Below are 17,896 nucleotides of genomic sequence, written 5' to 3' on the forward strand. Positions count from 1 at the left end.
AAGCCGGCTGCCCGCAATGCCTGCCTTCTCAAATATACTACCGGTCTATGTGCTCGACACGCTGGGTTATTATTGCCAGTGCTGTGAGGACTTTTCAGCCTGTCAAAATGTGCATGAGGCCTTTTCATTTCCACAGTGTTTACTTGTCCTCTTAAATCACATGGACTGTCAGTCCGATCCTTACTCGAGCCCAGTAGTATGAAAAATCGGTGATGTATTTTTAAGCAGCATGGCCAGGAGGACTGATTCATAGGTCTCAGGCCATTCATGATCATAGGAACCAATCCGCACTGCTCCTCTGGCCCGCACTCTCTCTGTTGAGCGACAATAGGGATAACGTGTCAGAGTGGGCCTCCTCAATCTTGTCACTTTAAGCGCGATCAATGCTGCTTTCCCACCGACCGAATGCAATTGGATACCAGCCCCCCTCTTCTCACACTAGGCTGAACATTTCAATCAATAACTGACTGGAGGCTAAAAACATCTGCAGAAGCAACAACAAATACCGAGGCAGAATTAAATGCTCGACAATATACTGAAGACAATGCACTCTGCAGGAGTCTCTCTGCAGGACCAGCACGGCAATGAAAAGAGGTGGATAAAAAACATAATGCCCTATGACAGTGAAGTCTACAAATACTGTTTCTTTGCGTAGGTGTAAAGGTTAAACGGTGCAAGTCTCAACACAAAGCAATCTCTCTGAGAATAGCAACGCACACGCAGGACTGAGCGTGCGCTAATTGCATTTCCTGGCTTGTCATAATAGAATAATTAAGCAGCATTTTAAACTAAACTCAGCTTTGCAAACTACACCTCATCAAACACAACACTCAAGCCCAATTACTATTGCATCATAATTAGCAAATCAGATTGCCTTTTCCCTCTCTCTTTTTTTTTTTGTGTGTTTTTTCCACTGCGCACAAATGTTTTTCCCTGCAACGCCATACATCAGTGTGGACAATTCTCGATGTACGGCCCGCCGCCGGGCTGCAGACGGGCTCCAATCCATAAAAGCAGAGGAGGGTGTAGCACCGAGCCTCGGGCCGACGTACCTGTAAATTAGTCTACCTAAAAAATTCAACGAGCCCAGGGAGAGGGTTCGGTACGTGCATCCCTATGTGCTCGGCCCTGGAAACGATTGTATTAATTGCCTCAAGGATAGTATGAGACATAGACCTACACTCCCTCATGCATATTTGACACTTCCCAGCAGCGGCAGCGCTCTCCGTCACGGGCCCCCTGTTGCAGCTAATGGATGATGCTTGGCGCGGCGTTGCATATGTATTAGCTACCGAGTCATGAGTGGGTATGCGGCGAGCGGATCCCCACGCGCGCCTATCTGTCTGAGCATGTGTTATTTTGATCCGGCCGGGGTGAATGTGGGGCAGGGCGGTCGGGTTACCGGTTCCTAATTGGTGAGGCTGCTCCCGACACTCTTGCACTCAGAGGCTGGCGCTGCCCTCTCCTGTTAATCTGTGCCAGGGATTTGGCTGGCTTGACACGCCGCTGACCTGACAGTCCTGCGGGACACGGTCCGCACAAACACACGCCAAAACAGACTGATAAATATACAGGCGCTCAGACACAAGAGCACACACACACACAGACTAGGACACACACAGACACAATCACAAACTCTCTGCCAAAAAAAAATAGACATAGATATGCAGTCACACAGACAGATGCACATACACACACACACACACACACACACACACACACAGATATATACTGCCAGACACCCACCCACACACACACACACACACACACACACCGTTTGATGTTGTTCCATCAACAGCACTGTCAAGAGCTCTGCCACTTCATCATGGCAGTGCTGTCCAGAACCATATCTCAAATGGAGATGCAGCACTTTGAACTGGGAGAGATTGTGTGTGTGTGCTGGAGAGAGAGAGAGAGAGAGAGAGAGAGAGAGAGAGAGAGAGAGAGAGAGAGAGTGTGTGTGTGTGCACATGCCATGTTGTGGTCTGCTGATAGTGTCCCCACACACTCCCAGCACGAGAAATGAGGATGTTGATATCAAGTGCTGACACATTGCTATACGTGCTGTCCTCTTTGTCTCTGGAGGTTGTCTGCCATGACAGAGTGACACTTGATCTGATGGCTTTTTGAGTCATTTGAATCGTATTCCTCAGCCACAGAAGGATACTCCTGTCTGATCAAGCCAATCACAAACCTAGCTCAAACACTATTTGTTCAAAGGGAAATATTTGAAAGTCAATTTAGTATGCTTTGCTGTGATTCACAACTTACCTGACACTACCTGAGTCTCCCTGATGCAATAAATACCACCCAAGCAGGTTAAACAAACACCAAGCAAACTATTTGACTGGGTTTGATCAGTATACTACTGTAGCTCTCTATCTTCAAGGTGGCAATGTGTGGGTGCATGAGACTGCAGCTTAATGCACTTGAATCGCCAATTCTTTACTCTTCACTTCACGGTCAAGAGCTAATTCAAGTCTATTGATGTAGGACAGGCTATTGTAATTCCAGAGGAAAGTCAGAGAAATGGATTACAAACACATTCTCACACTGTGGTAACGATCCAATGATCCAAGCATGGGCATTAAATCCATTTTAGGATTTCAGTACACAAAATGGTGGGTAGATCTACAAAAAAAAACCCCACCTGAAAATATGTGACAGGCGCACCACCCTTACTACAAATTATATATAAGGAATAAATTATGATGAACATGTTTAGAATAATTCATGCTACCTGGAGGAGGTATATGTAAGTATGCCATTTGTGTTATACATCTTAATGTTCTGCTACCTATAATATATAAGGCAGATTGAAATTCATGTAGTGGATTGATGCATAGAGCATGTCATGTATCATTACAGACTTAACACTTTTCTGATAAAAATTAAGGTAATATGATTTTGTGAGCCATAAAGACAGGCAGGTATACTAGTATAACAGCAAGATTTTAATGGTGTGGTCGTAATTTACAAATGACTTGCGGCTCATTCAGCTCTGAAGATGAGTTCATCTGTTTGGGGTTTGACCTGGTAGGAGCTGGAGCATGAGTCGACATGGCTTTCACTGTGGGGTCAGACTCTGTCAGTACTTACAATGGGTGGTAAGCAGTCCGTTGGGCTTTCTAGCACTCGGTTGGCACATTCAGCGTGTCTGTGTTCAGCGTAGCACCAGGGAGGCTTTTTTTTGTCAGAGGGAAGCGATGGACTTGTCTGGCTCCGGCTCCACGGTTGTTAGCCATGGCCACTGTAAAAAAAAAGCAAATTCAGTATGAGTACCAGGCAAGTGATGTGAGCGCCACCTTCACGTCATGTGAGGACGAGGGAGGACCAGGAGCTAATGATGCTGTTCTAAGGGTGGAACGGTAACACGGAGCCCGCCAGGGATTGGGGCTTTAAATTATACAGTCCAAACGCTGAGCACCTGTAACCCCAGATATACATAATATATACATTCTGCACGACAATCAAAGAAAATTATGGTGGCTCTGGGGTGGCTCCGACCGCCTGTGATGGAAATGAGTGCGGTCTAAGTTCACCTCATGTGTGTACCCCGTGTGCAAGCCGCGGCCCTCTGAGACTATTATCCCAGAGTGCCGCAGCACTCTCACTCCTATTTCCAGATGAGCCACTAACAGGCACGCCTCATGTTTAAATGCAAATTTGAGTCGCAGCACCTTGCAGAAATCAAAGCAGTTTTGAAAAGCTCTTCACCGAACGCTGCACGCTTATTAAAAACAATTCTTAACAAGCCACTGTTTATGTCTTTAACCGTTACGAGGAGCAAGAGAGAAGGAATGTCACACCTGCTTTTGAACTGCAGGCAGCGAAATAACTTGAGCTTAAAAAAAGTTGGAGGAGAAGACAGGAGCAACAGATAAGGGATAAGCCCTGTGGCTACAGCGGTGTTTAGTACACTAAGTCAATCTGTGCAGGTAAACAGATGTAGTATCGTGATAACAGTTCGTGTTTATGGCATGTCACTGCGTGCATTAAGACGCATTAGCCGTTCCCATGCTGCAGCGCGCCATTCAGACTGTTATGACTAATCACAGAGCAGAAGACAGCGGAGAAAATCACAAAAGCATTCCAGCTCCTGCTTTTGAAACGAAACAGCCGCCTTGAAGAACTGAAGGTCATTTCGGCAGAATCCAAACACCAGCGGCGCTTTACGGGAGGATTTGGAAAGAGACGCGTTGAGGCCGTGTGACGCATCGCTGTTGTCTCACATAGTTAGACAATACATTGTCCAAATGATTTCCCCACGGTGAAAATCTGCTTAATGATCTTTGTCTCTGGTGCTTTAATTCATTCATTATGCTAATAGGAAAAGTCGTTAGAGTGATCAGACATTGCATAAACATAAGTGTACTCCAGTGTTTCCTAATCATGTAGGGAAAGGATTTGAGGGCTCCTGGCAATTCTGCGGTATTGTAAGATGATGAGAATTATTCGGAAAATTCTCCGATGATGAAGAGGGTTTTAAAAATCTAATAGGCCTTGGACATGGATTGCATTCCCCCTGTTGCATTCTCCCATGCCAGCCGGCAGTGCATTCCCAAAGAGCAAATATCTGCAAGCTGAATAAATGTGCTGGGAGTATTACCACAACGATGATGTGCCGCACATTGATTGGATGTAGGGTAGTGGGTTTCTGTTTCGCATGACCCATGACTCCATATCCTGCTATGGCAGACTTACTGTTTTTGTGTGAAAGTGAAAATGTCCATCCAGGTTATAAAGATGAGTGCGTGCTCTCCCCGGGCGCCGCCTGAGTCAGGCTGCTGTCTTTATCCACACTCTATCACCTTAATCTCCTGCCATGAATTACCTCAACCTCTAGGGAGGGGGGGGGACTTTTATTAAATAAAGCTGCCGACCTGTCCCAACAGACTGTCATCGCTGATTTAGTCCCTCTCGAGTGTGTGAGGCCTGACTGAGAAGCACTAAATGTATGGAGGTGAACATGCTTGCTGAACTGCTCATCCACTACATGGGCCATAAAATCCTGAAATGTGTCTGCGGCGTACTTTGTGTAAGGTTATGGGAATGAGTATTTGCTGGCTGACAGATGACTGTCAGCCGGTGAGAGTGTCTGCTCCTAGCTGAACTAGCCTGAACCACTAGGTCTATATTCACTGTATAAAAAAGCATAGACTTTTGTTGCTGTTTTTTGTAACTGAGCTAATTTATCTGAATTATTGTGTGCGTAATTATATTATTCTGAGCTTTATCCTCCTGTTTTCACACTGGTAATCGGGTACCTTCAAGGTACATATTAAATTAGATGCCTTAGAGCTGGCTGGGCTGCCCAGCAAATCACATTTACATCTGATTAGGCAAATAAAAAAAATATTATGTAGAGATGTGTTAGTAAACACCAGGAGGGTGTGCCTGATCTTAAAATTTATCTGACAGGTCGGATTAAGCAATTTCATTCAAAACACAACAGAAGCACCCGAAAACAGTGAAACTTAGTTCTGATCCTAACTCAGCTCCCCTCTGTCTTTCACTGCTGATGGGCAGCTCCAGCCTACAGTACTTACAATGTTCAGGACTCACTTAAGACTGGCAACCCTTTACTGAAGGGGGTTTGCTACTGTCTACCACCTCTCCACTGGGTCAACATGCCTCCTTGTGTGAGCAAGGGGGATGAAGGGCATCGCCTGCACTGTAAGAGGTCCTAACGTGATCTGTCACCAGTGTTTGTGAGCAAGGATATGTGGTATCACACAATAAAACTCTCTGGTCTCTCTTCAGCCATACCCATCTTGCCTTTGCAGCAATGATTGATGTTGAGCCCTTATGGCATGTTGACACTGAGAGAGCTGAGATGAATGCAGGTAGAGTGCAGTTTCTACCTTCTTAAGGTTCTTCAGACAGTCTCGATTTCATCTGAATATGGATCTTGACCTCTGCATAGCAACGTAGTATAATGTCATTACATACAGAACTGTGCACAGAAGGGAGACGTGCCATGTGGGTTATGAGAATGATAAAAGCAACGTTTGATATTCACCTCAGTGTACCCCTCGGTGAAATTGCCGTTTTATGTCTGAAGACTGCCGCATCTCCATGAGATCCCCCTAAGATCTCAGTCTTAACCTTCTTATAACAAAAACATGTTCACACGGCTATGAACCGTCTTAAGTGCTTTGCAAAGACCTCATCGAAAGCATACGCCATAAAACAAGCCTTCCGGTGTTTCCATTTTTAAATACTCAGGAGGGAACGTCTGTAATGCAGTTTTCTCGTACTTGCTGTCCCTTGACTGCAACTGCCAAGGCCCTTCTCCGAGTGCGGGCTGCTGCTTTATTGCAGCATCAGCATTTATGATGGAGGAGGGGAGGGGGCGGGTTGCTTCTCCGAGTCTGAACCTGGCCATAGATCTCGGCGGACATCTTCACTGGCTCTTCATTATCGGCTCTCAGCCTTCATCCCAGCAGGGGGGCATGTGTCTGGCTAAAAAGCCTTGATTATGTAATTCAGTCTGAAAGTCTGTCTGTCAACCCGTATGCAGGCCTGAGCCTTTTCTCACACTGATGCTGCATCTCTTCAGTACATCTGAGACCCGTGCCTTCATTAGAAGTGATGGATCTCTCTGCATGTTATGCTGGTAAATGTTTTGCCTTTTAACTAATTGATCTAGACTTCCTAATAACAAGGCAGCAAATGGATGAGTGCCAGCATTTATTCAAGTGTGCATCTTGACTTATGCAGATATTGTGTCTTTTCTTTCTATGGCTTGATGCACCTGCTTATTTAGTCAAACGTTTTGGCTTGAGAGTCCCAGAAAGAGCGGCGCTGTAAATGCACCCATCGCTCTGGGTGCTGCCTACATGAATACAGAATCTAAACCAAACAAAGAGAGTGATTAGTGGCTCTGTTTAACCTCAGGGCAGAAGGCTCCTGTTATTAGACTGGATAATTTACTTAGCTATTTGCATTGCTGCCTGCCTCCCACCCCACCCCGGCTCCCATGTCCCAACACAGTGACAGTCACAGCTAACAGCGCTAATTAGGGGAACCACCAAAGGATTAAAGTAAGCAAGGTTATTTTGATAAAGTGCACAAGGGCTTTGCTGTCTTGCTAGTGCAGGTAAAGCCAGTGTCTGCCATTGAAATGACAAGTGTCCTGTTAACGATTCAGTAACCATCAAGGAGTGGAGTCTGTGCCAATCAGCCCAATTGTTATATTCACAATCAAACAGAGTAATTTCGAACGACAGAGATGCAATTTTTGTTGTTTAGCCGCTGCTGTCATCATCGTCAAGTTAATTTATTCAGTGCCTTGAATAACACGGCACGCTATCCACGCAGATATCCTCAGAATGTAATGATGTTATGGTAATGAGCGAGACGCTTCACTGCATTTGGATTTTCACCTGGAGCTGTTGATGCTTTTGCCCCGGCCCTAACCAGACGCTTACCCTAATAGCAGAATCACTGAGGAGTCTCTTTGATGTAGCCAGCAACAGAATCACTGATGAGGAGTTTGGATCTTTTTTTTTTTAATTATTATTATTATTAATTATTGCGCCTCCTTTTAGAATTTAACAAATGCATGTTCATTGCATTGTACAGTGTCACTCCTTCCACTGAACACCAACAACTGACACCACTGTTTAAAATTTAAAGTTAAAACTTATAGCAATTAGCATACATGAATTAGTTAGTTATACCACTTGGGTTATGTGAAAATTGGTGCAATAAGATCAAAATCCTTTTGGCTAGAGTAGCACCCTACAGCTACACCCTCTAGCTTGATGGTTACATCAGTAACAAGAAAATCTTATATATGTGAATCTTCCCATTACTTGCCAGTGACTTGCCAATGACTTGCCAATACTATAGCCTAAAACAACATGGCGAGGGCCTATAACCAATCCAATGGCTATTTTTCTGCCCCCAACTAACTGAGTATATTGCATTTGTTAGAATATGGCTTATTTTAGGATCAACAGTCTCTCTTTCCACATCCAAAATGAATGTAGAAAGTGAAAAATTGAAAATGGACCAGGAGAATGTGCAATACCAGACTTCAGAAGTCTGTAAGCCCATCAGGTTATTAAACTTTCACCAGGCACTATCTTTAAATGATAAGCAGCCCAGTTCACTCTTTGTCCCTCGACAAAACCTTGACAAATCACCTGCATATTTATTGAACTTTATTCCATGGGCCGAGATGGGCTTTTCAAATCCACGCTATTGAAAAGTGGGCTTTTACACTGTTCATCCTCTCCTCAGTGGAAATCATTTTCTTTGCCGGGTCCAGAATTTACAATGGGATGAAAAGATTTGGGCTGAAAGTTCAGGGCGGAGATTTGGAGAGAACGGTGCAAAGGTTAGCCAGCTACAGAAAAGGGTAAGATAAGATTTAAATAAACACTTGTCGAGGATCATAAAGGTTAGCGCCACACATTACAGCCGACCAGAAGCTCCTCACAATCTCTCACAAGGAGATTAGATGAAATTCCACTCTCCTTTGATCTGACACTAATCTTGATGGCAAGACTGGACATTTCATACAATCCCATTGTTTTTTTTTTTAATTATACATGTCTGGGAATGTATTTGAAGGTAAAATAAGAGGCAAGGCAGCTTTGTAAGAGACTACAGCGATGTGTAGTCGCTGGTGGTGCTAAAAGAGAGGTGGGACACCAGGATTTTCTCTGTTAGAACTGTAATTAAATTCACAATGAACGATTTCTTGGGAGGAGACTTATTTAAATTTAATTTTCCTTTAACAAGAAGCCGTACGGCTGGGAATATTGCGAGAAAAAATAGCAAGGAAATACGGGTTACGTTGTTTTCTCTCTCTCTTCTGACATACTGAAGATTCTGCTAGAGGCTTGTAAGTTCTTTTGTAAATTTGATATCATTTGTGGGACGTTTCAGGGATTTTAGGACAGTTGAAAGGGAAATTTATACGACTCTTGATAGCCATAATCCCAGGAGGATTAAGACCTCTCACTTTTCAGGAAAAAAGGTATTAAGAATGGAAAGCAGGCTGTGATTTCAGCAGCATAGCGTTGGTATTCTTATCAGATATTAGTGTTGGACATTGCAGATGGCTTGCATGTCTTTTGAAAATGTATATGTAATGAACACAGTGTGTATAAATTTGCATTCATTCTCATTTCCATTTTTGGAAAGAAGCACATGAAACCAGCGTAGACCTCATGCGAGTCGAGCTTCTTGTCTACAATTTCCTGCACTCTCCTCAGGGGTAAAACAAGGACATGCTGTTGTTAAGTGTACAGTGAAAAAAGAATTTTAATGCACAGGAGCTTGTTCCAACACAGACACAGACACCGGGCGGGAGTGGATAAAGGACAATTCATGTAACTGTCCCTCCAGATCAAACAAAAGCATGTTCCCTCACTGCAGGTGTACATGAACGGAATGGTGAACTTATTTTCCCTTTTCAGGCTATTCCACTTCTAAATTATGGACAAAGCCTAGAGGCTGCAATTATTCATTATAAAAAACTGATAATGAATGAAAAAACACAATAAAATATTTGTATATTACTTTTTCACAGCCTATGCATCATCTCCTAAATCCCTCTGCAAATCATCCTGTGATCCTCCGGGAGGTCCCATCCTCCGGACCGCTCTAGATTAATACCCAGGCATTCCTTTGGAATTGATTATTTCACTTTTTTTTTTTTTTTTTTAGTGTTATGTTTTATCTCAGCCCGGCAGAATGGCTCCGCGCCGTCAGAGAGGGCTTTGCCAGTGAATTGAAATCCTTCAGTGCAGGTGTGGAGAGCAGAGTGGTGAAGAGGCTCTTTCACTCCTGCACTCCGCTGATAACTTTTGCATTTGACCGTGCATTGTGCGGCGGCAACCGGACCCGTGAAAGCGCGCGCAGATGCCTCCTCCAAGCAGAGTCCTCATTCACGCGCTCACATGACTCGAGTGTTCAAATGGAGAGCGAACTCTTGAAAGGAAAATGGACGGCTTGCTGCACAGACCCGATTAATGAGCGCTTCTTATCTGCCATCTGCCCGCTTTGTTGCTAACTTCGGGGCAGCTTCAAACAAATCGAACTCGGTGAGTGGGTAGTGTGTGAATTCCTGACAAAACGCATTATGCATTAGCTTCATTGTGGTCAAGTTTGAAATTATTATTTCAAACAGTCAGCAGTTTCTATTTCTCAGTCTCAGGTTATAACAACGGAATGTTCTGGCACTCAAATGGCTTTATAATGAATTAGTCAAGCCTGGAAATGAAAAACCTCCGCTGTCAGCTGGATGGCAGTCAGACCTGCTCTCTGCCGGTGCAAAAAGAGATGAAGGTGCCTGCATGCTGATTTTGTAACTAGGTTATTGGTCACTCTTTCCCTCTGTCTCTCTCCTCTGTCTATTCTGTCTCTCCTCCTCCTCTTCTATAGGTCTGTCAGCCTGTGCTGGCAGTCCTGTTTATGAGGCACTTTTATATCACGGATGTTTAGATGATAAAAATGGATATCTTTATGGAAACATTTTTGTTTTGCTCTAATACTCTGGGTTTGCTCTTACTCTTACCGGTAACACACACAACACAGGAACCATTTCCATGCGACCAATTGTTGCCCCCCTCCCCTCCCTCCCCCCCTTCCAATTCCCTGTTCCTTGGTCTTCGCACCGCAGCCATTTTCTGGAGCGATTTCAGGGGATAATAGCACTCACAAATCATCCGCTGGGCAGTGGAGCCCATGAAATTGATGTGCCTTCATTTCAAAACAATGGACGCGCCTTATGAGGGGCCTCATGATGTCATAACTTTAGCGGCTGACAGGCCGGGCAGGTGTACGCGGCCCGCGCGATGGGGACCGGGGCCAATGAAACTCCAGTCGGGACGGCTTAATCAATCGCTGAGTCGAGGGGGATGGCACGGCCGTGGTGGAAGCAGCCGGCAGACACGCTCAATCACACTGCTCCCACTGAACAAACTGACAGCCTTTAGTTAGAAAACCAGGCTTCCTTATCTCCCTGGACTGGTAATGTTTCACTGTCTATCTGTGGCTATCTCTCTCCTGTTTCCAGTCCAGCTTCTTACCAAAAGACACAAACAAACAAAAAAAACAGAGAGAAAAGACCATGTTCCTTATCAACCATGCCCTTTCTGCCCTATCTGTACAATGTCATGTTAAGTTGCCCAAAAAACTTAAGACAAAAGTCAAATATATTGTCGCAGTAATTCAGTATGATGACTCTGACTCTATATACACAATATAGACAGCCTGATATCAGTGTGAATTAAAGAGTTGCTTGGGTTTTGTGAGAGATTGAGTAATAAATTATTCATGTGGTCCAGTGGAAGACGACTATAAATCTCTGGAGTTTCTGAGCTGTAAATTAGTGGCTTGGGCGTCGGTGGAGCTGCCACGCTGATTTGAAGGCATTGATTAAATTAAAAAGAAAGAACTATATTTTTCAAAGGGAAAATCTCAATGTGATCCATCAGACAGACCTTGCCTCTTTTAATTAATTCCTCCCCTGCTCGTTGACATTTTTCACAGAGGGTGCAAGGGTTAAGCACACCTCCTGTATGAAAAGATTAAAAAGCCACTTACATGCTAAAAAGAATTACGGATGACTGAGGAGCAAGGCTTAATTGGAAATTGATTGACTTGGCCGCCTTCTTACACACCTGGTCTCATAACATTTCACATCCCTCACGCATGCCGAGTTTGATGCATTTTTCAATAAGCAGCTCCACAGTGGCAGAACCTTTTCATACTGGCGTCTCTCTGTGGAGAAAATTGTGCGGTTGAAGCCATCTTGCCTCACCAGATCCAAGCCATCACTTCAAAGAGACAGGGTGGGGATGATCTTTGCATGACGGATGGAGCTTTCCTAGCTGCGAGTGCCGGGGAATGAGTCGCGCCGCGTTTCTGGGCTTCATGTGCCATTGCCCTCCGAGAGCGGCGAACAAAACCCGCATTCGGCATCGCAGAATCAGAGCTGAAATCAGGTCCTGCGCATCCAAGATGGATGCCTGGTGTCAGTTTGTGCAACACGGATAGCGTCTCAATCACACCTATGGCGGCGAATGCTGCGCTCTGCGATTTTCAAATTCTCTCATTTCACATTTCACATGAGAGAATCTGCATCATTGCATTGCAGATGCATTGCGTTGTGATGCAAGTGAATTAATTTATTTAATTTATAATGTGTTTTACCCCATTTTGTACTGGCTTTTCGTGATGTTGCCAAAATTAAAACATTCAAAGCTGCAATGAAAATGTATGCAACAACAATAATCAACTCTTTGAATTTCTGCCAAGCAACAATGTTCTAGGCTCCTAAGTGAATTTGCACAATCACTTTTTCTAGTTTTGTCATTTCTGTTGCTGGCTAATACTGTAATATTAAAGCTGCACTGGGCAGCTAGATTCTAAATGGCAGTGAGAGGTAAAAATGTGAACTGCAATACCCAGAAATCATGTAATGTGTCGTCAGTAAAGTCAGCACACTCATGTTTACCAACCGTTGAGCGTTGATTCATCGCTCCCTGCGGGTGGAGAAGTGACCATACTGACACCAGAATTTAATTTGGGCAAATAGGGCAATCTACTGGGTCTCAAATGTCCTCTATTGCAGCTCCACTTTGTGATTTAGGCTGATAATATGGGTGTAGTTTTACATAAACATCTTGCCTAGTGCAGCTTTATATTAGGATATTCCTCAAGAGTAACATTTTGAATCGTTTACATCGTTTACAGCTACATAAATGCGTTCCACATTAAGCTATGGGTGCATCAGTGGGTATTATAGTAGGATAGTGGCCAGCTCAGTGATGGAGGGAAGGCACGCATGGCTGCTCTACAGGCTCCAGACAGAGACTGACGGGGAAGCGTGGCGCGAGCAGACGGAGGAATCTCCTCTCGTCTGCTTACGTACGTCAGCCGGGGTCACTGCCATAGACAATCCTCAGATGTAAACGCAGCTAAGCACAATGGCAGACAGACAGACAGACGTGCACACACCTCTACAGGAACACGGCACGTCTCCGGCTGTCAGCCCGGGCTGCGGAGGTTAAGGGAGGTCAGGGTGGCAGAGCAGGAGCAGGCGGACAGCTTGTCAATGCTGTTGACAACAAGACGAATGAACCAATACTTGAGGGAGCAACAGGCCTACTTTCCTGTTTATTAACACACTGTACTGCTGCGCTTGGACGTCCCCCAAAACGCTACTTAGTCTCAGCTATTTAGCTCTATGAGGGCATGTTAACAACTCATTCACACATTCCCTCGTGAGCGAATCTGAATTTCTATTTTCTCATAACCATAACCTCCCTGCAAACCATCTCAGCTCCCGGGTTCTGAGTCTAAAGCCATGGATCTATATGAGTTGTTATTGGGCCAGGTTGGCTCAAGCTGGCGCATTCATTTGTCACCGCAGGGTGCCTCAGAGCAGAATTTGTGATCCCAGAGTCAACATTAACATTGGCTTTCTAGGGCAGGGGCTTCATTATCGAGCAGAGGCACGGCGAAAGACCATTACCGCTCCGGAGAGACATAGAACATGGAGAGGAGGGAGATGGAGGGCGAGGAAATATGAGAGGAGTGGGGATATAGGATAAGGAGAATGATGAAGTGGGACGGAGAATGAGGGAGCGTGAATGAAGGACGCCAGCGTGGGAGACGGAGGGGGGAAAGAACCGGGCCGATAAATCACCGGCCAATAGATAACGGGACGCGCCGCACCCAGGGGATTGTCCCAGCAGCGCGAAAAGTGACACCGTGATTCGCAATTAACTCCAAGCGGAGGAATGGGGATTTAGTTCCCTTCGGATTAATTCCGGGAATGTGATACCTGATGAGATGGCAGCCATAATGATCCTGTTGGGGTGCAGGAATCATTATTACCATTTAACTTGTATAATGGCGCTTCTCTCTGGGGAACAACTGCCAAAATCTGGGAGACTGAAGAGCATTAGACCTAGAGGTAGACTTGGATACCAAATGACCCAGAACAATCAACATGCACGGCCATCACAGGGCTTGAGTCAATTTATGTTCTGGTTGAGCTTCGTCTGTCTAGCCACTGGGTGTTTTTTCGTCATACCTAAGATACTTTCCAATCTCTAATCAATTTAGCCAAATGCTCAGAGATTCGAACGTAGCTCCTAGTAACTTGAAGAGCATTTTGTATCACAAGCTTCCTACATTCTCCCATCAAACAAAACTGCAGCAAGCAGTAATAGGAAGAAAGTTCCAAGCGACCTCAAGGACAAGATGACTCAGTCGGGCTTGATGCCGAAATCCGTGCTGAACACCAGCCACTTCTGCAACACAGGTCTTTTGAGAAGGCCGTAATTACACTGAACACACACTCTCACAGCTGTACACGCTCACTCACTCCCACAGACGTTTAATTTGAAGATAGGGCCATACTGATGCAGGGTTTGTATTAATATATCTGTATTAATATGTATGAATGAAAATGAGAAATGACTGATTCATTCCCCAATGAAGAGCCTTTTTCTGATGGCATAAAAAAAAATCATTCATCAGAATCGAGTTTACACCACAAATTCAGCAGACCTCAATGTCATATCACTCAACCTTACATTTTTTATATTTTCCATTCTGAATTTTGCATAATCCACGACCCCAGTGTCAGTAATAGGCCAATACAACATCATGGTATCATATCATATGGTTGGCTTTCTGATAAATGTTTCTGGCCCAATGTGAATTTATATATTTCTCATTATTTCTTCATTTTATGTGCACCTCCTTCACATTAATACAGTGTTACATGGATTCAAGGACATCTTGAGTACTTGGAAACTCAATACAGTGTGAAAACTATAGATAGCAAAGCAGACTATAGCTTATTTGCCTCCATTTTATTATTATTGTATTAAAAGCTGGGACTAAGCAAAGTGAAGATGAAAATGAGGAAGTGCTTTTTATCACATTGAACATCCTACTGTCGATGTAACTTCTGATCCAAAGCGAACAAGCCTCATTCTCATTCCGCTAAGCAAGAGGTTGAGCTGATTGGTACTCCAGTCCCATCCTCCATGCTAACAGCTCTCTATTATCAGGTGACTCGGGAATGAGCCCTCTCTGATTTGGCCATGTTGCGCGGTATTGATTGGGCTGGAAGGCAGTGTGTAAAATGGGAGAGAGGTGGGATGACCTTGTCTCTTCTACTCCTCTTCTGATTGACAAATAAAGTCGGGACAGCTGTGGAGATGCACCTGCATAGTAATCCTCTCTCTTTCAAATTGTCCAGTTGAAATGTGTATTTTGCGGTAAAGGAGCTTCCACAATGGGAAATTAAGTTTCTCCTACACACCAGAATTGGGCTAATTCCCTTTTCATTGCCTGTCCATCTGTTTGCTATTCTCTGCAGGTTGTTATTCTCTATCTTTCAGATAAGCTGCTTGAAGTTTTTCATATGTCTTTTCATCTCGGGTGTCTATGACTTCTGCCTTTTTTTGTTTTGGACAGAGCCGTGGAGAGTGTGAGCATAGGGGAGGGGGGGGCGCCACACACAGTGAATCTATCCCACAGTCTGTTTGTGCTCCACTGACACAGTGTACTCCCCGGCTCCCTCGGCAGTCCCGTCGCTGTCGAGTCAAATAACAGCATTTCAGATGGGCTCCTCATTCTGACACAGCTAGCCGACACGCCAGGAGGCCAAAGAGAATCAAAAAACCGGTGGGGATCTTTCTGAATAGTACAGAACTCGCCCGCGTGTCCTGCGCAGAATGCATCGGCGGAGGCTTACGAGTTCCGCCGGCGCGCTCGCGCGCACACTGGCATGGCTAACCGAAAAGTGCCCATTTTCCTTCTTGCTGGCATTTCTTCCAAAATGTCAAATCAGTCACCTGGAACGAGTTTACACCGCCCTTCGGGGATCTTCTTTTAGAATGTCAGGCCAAGCCACGAATCCGCACAAAAGCGCGGATAAAGCACAACGTCCGGTGGCTTCTCATAGTGGAGCCCGAGGGGGGTAAGCAAGACGCCCAGGTCTCAGATGACTCGGTCACGCTGCACTTATCAAGTGTACATGTAATCTCAGGCAGTGTTTTGTCTCCGCAATAACCCGGTCATGTTTATCTTGTGGAAGTATCTCATGACCCCGTTTCCTGTCCAACTCGGCTCCTTGGGACAGTACGTCTGCATACTCCACTGATTTCTTTCATACCGTCCCCAAGGCCCCTAAAAAGCAGGGCACTTGTCTTTCTGGGGAACCAAACAAAAAAAAAAAAAAAGACAGACATCCACCAAATGCCATCTAACAGGACAGCGGTATTTACTGCCATTATCTGGGCTTCGTCTCACGTTTACTTTTAGTAGGAGAGTGTAGACAGCCGCAATAAATCGAGCTTGCTGACCACATAAAAAGGAAACTACAGTTTACGGTGCCTCTGGGCATAGAGAGAAACACAGGATGAACTAAGTTATACCTGAGGCAATAAACAGGTCTTGGCTTGCAAAAGCATAAGAATAAACTCAGGCCTGATGCAGAATCCATAACAATAACAGACGATGATTGTCACAGGACGTGCTATAGGCTCTGGGACGGGACGCGTAGCAGCCGCCGCTTTCCTCCTTGCCGTCTCAGCTAGTCATGTAGAGTCTCCGCCGGCTTGGGGAAAAGAAGGATGTTTACCTCTGATTTGATCCACAGCACTACCCAGGATCCGGGACCTGTGTTTATCTGTTGAGTGTGTACACAGTATCGAGCTCGGTGTCAAGAAGTCTGTCTCTGCGGCCGCTTTAATTCACCTTTGATTTCACAGATTGTGCAACTGGTTCGTAAAAGTTTGGGTAATTTGCAGACTGGTTTGCCGCATTTTTTTTTATTTCTGCAGTGGTTACTTATGCATAAAAGAAAGGGGCATTTGCTGAACCTTTAGAAAAAGTCTGCATTCCCTGAGCCATTTCATCAAAAGTTTTCTTAAATTGCTGATTATGAATACCTCCAACATTCTGGCGAAGGTTCAGAGGGTTTTTGTGGTTTTAAATAGCCTACCTTCTTTTTTGGACTGGGATGAATGGGGATATCCTTTCCATGCCCCCCATGGAGAGATTCATTTGAAATAAACTGAGGGAGAAATTTGGCTTTGCATCTTTGCTGGCTGTGTTCGGGCATGTGAGGAAAGGCCAGGGGCACATTTGGACTCTGGAGAATAATGATTTAGACTGAAGAGCACATAAAGTAATGAAGCAGGGGGCGGATATTTAACCGAGTTGGACTTGAGTATCAATAGCCTGCCTGGGATTTAAAATACACCATTCTAGGTTTTGCAGTTATATCTGTTATAATATTCGGCGGTAATAATCAAGCGCAGCCCTTGGGCCAAATCTGAGCCTGAGAGGAAAAAAAAACCTACATGTGGTCTTAAGAAAGATATTATAAGACAAATTTCCTTTGTGGCAACAATTATATCTACCGGCATCAGTTAATGGAAGCCATAAGTTAATGTTGAATAATGCCATCTACAGTCTTATATAGATTTAATTAAAGTTGGACTACTTTTGTGAAAGCCTGTTCAGAAAGCCTTAATATAAAAACCACTTCTTGAAGAGGCTTTTAAGAAAGTAGTTTGACTTGAATATATAGAGTATTATAGTATGCAAATGACTTTATCAATGAAAAACTATATCAGAAGTGAGGGGGCAGTAATTGGTTATTGAACTTTATGGTGCCTCCATTTAGTGAGCAACCCTGTTTATCACCTTATGGATACCGTAGGATAGCAAGACCAGGCCTGTAATTAAGACAATAATACCTTCAGGAATACAATTTGACTTTTATTGCCCTATTCTAATAGGAGTCTGCTGCCAGCATCATATTGACTTGCACTTTGGTTGAGAATAGGATTAACGATCGGCTGCAACCTGATGCACCACAAATACTCAACTCTTGGAAAGGGGG

This window comes from Centroberyx gerrardi, chromosome 24, assembly GCF_048128805.1.
Source record: "Centroberyx gerrardi isolate f3 chromosome 24, fCenGer3.hap1.cur.20231027, whole genome shotgun sequence".
NCBI classification, from domain to species: Eukaryota; Metazoa; Chordata; class Actinopteri; order Beryciformes; family Berycidae; genus Centroberyx; species Centroberyx gerrardi.